The sequence below is a fragment of the Limulus polyphemus genome, unplaced genomic scaffold (assembly GCF_000517525.1).
Source record: "Limulus polyphemus unplaced genomic scaffold, Limulus_polyphemus-2.1.2 Scaffold4361, whole genome shotgun sequence".
NCBI classification, from domain to species: domain Eukaryota; kingdom Metazoa; phylum Arthropoda; class Merostomata; order Xiphosura; family Limulidae; genus Limulus; species Limulus polyphemus.
This window is the reverse complement of record NW_013669971.1, coordinates 12,897-14,618: the sequence shown is the minus strand read 5'-3', so window position 1 is coordinate 14,618 and position 1,722 is coordinate 12,897.

The window sequence follows — 1,722 nt, the reverse complement described above, 5'->3', positions numbered from 1 at the left end:
AGGAGCCACCATACATGCTCTAAAGAATGATGAGACCTGTTCATCGCTAGTCCGAACCCAGATGGAGGATAGATGTTACAGGTAGCATCCAACAGTACCAGTCTACAATATTTGTTTTGTTAAACAAGAAGCTACCTGTATATATGCATATTTATAAATCTGATACATATGAGTAATCTATCACATTTTATTTTCATATTTGCATATTTTTTATTTCTTAGGCTAATAGTTAACGTAGGAGACCTTTAAGACACCTTGAGTGTCAAAAACAGTTCTATCTATTACATAGCTTGGATTATGCAGTTTATTACGTTCCATTGCACTGATGTTTGAAGAATAAAGAACTGGATGCAAATGTACAAATAATTTAATGCAGCTTTTCTATTTCTCGACCAGGACGTGTCAAGGTACCTCAGTGTATCATGCTCAATGGTTGTAATATATATTTGATGCCTACCAATGAATGTGTCAATCTTTGATTTTATCTGAGGGTGTATCAATATATTTGATACCTAGCTAGAATCTTGAATGCTGACTTATATTGCAGCTCGTGTTGTGGCAGCCACAGAGGCCAAGATGTAACAGTACCTGCTTATATTGCAGCTCGTCTTGTGGCAGCCAAAGAGGCTAGGGTGTTACAGTACCTGCTTATATTGCAGCTCGTCTTATGGCAGCCAAAGAGGCCAGGATGTTACAGTACCTGCTTATATTGCAGCTCGTCTTGTGGTAGCCAAAGAGGCCAGAATGTTACAGTACCTGCTTATATTGCAGCTCGTGTTGTTGCAGCCAAAGAGGCCAGGATGTTACAGTACCTGCTTATATTGCAGCTCGTCTTGTGGCAGCCAAAGAGGCCAGGGTGTTATAGTACCTGCTTATATTGCAGCTCGTGTTGTTGCAGCTAAAGAGGCCAGGATGTAACAGTACCTGCTTATATGCAACTCGTCTTGTGGCAGCCAAAGAGGCCAGGGTGTTATAGTACCTGCTTATATTGCAGCTCGTGTTGTTGCAGCTAAAGAGGCCAGGATGTTACAGTACCTGCTTATATTGCAGCTCGTCTTGTGGCAGCCGAAGAGACCAGGATGTTACAGTACTTGCTTCAATTTTTTTACTAAAATTTAAATAATACATATTCATTATCCTCTCTCTCTTTCTCTGTATCCAGTATTGGAAATAATTACAGAGTCAGAAACAATGACTGAACGCAACTAAATGATACATTTATTATTAACATAGTACTTTATTAAAATTATCTAAATTCTGGTTTTTTATTAGTGGAATTAAATGTATTAACAAAATTACTTCTGCTTCTCTAAATAATGTCATGCTAACTTCCAAGGGAACTAAATGGATACGAATTCAGACACGATTAATAACTAAAACTCAGGAACGTAGCTCGTTCAACGGCCACCCAAATATTCTAAAATGTCCACTATTTTCTTTTTTTAAAAATAAAAGCTTGACTTTTATTCTTTGTGAGAAAAAATATCCACATTTTTTAACAAGGACCCTCCCCCAACCCCACCACACACACACACTTTGTAGTGCTGGTATACGCCGTTGAAACTGTATTATTAAAACAATAGGAGTATATTAGAATGCCAAAACATTATGCTTTCATAACATTAATAATTGAACATTTTATTTATTTATTTTAGCACTCTATGTATACACTATTATGCTTTCATAACATTAATAACTGAACATTTTATTTATTTATTTTAG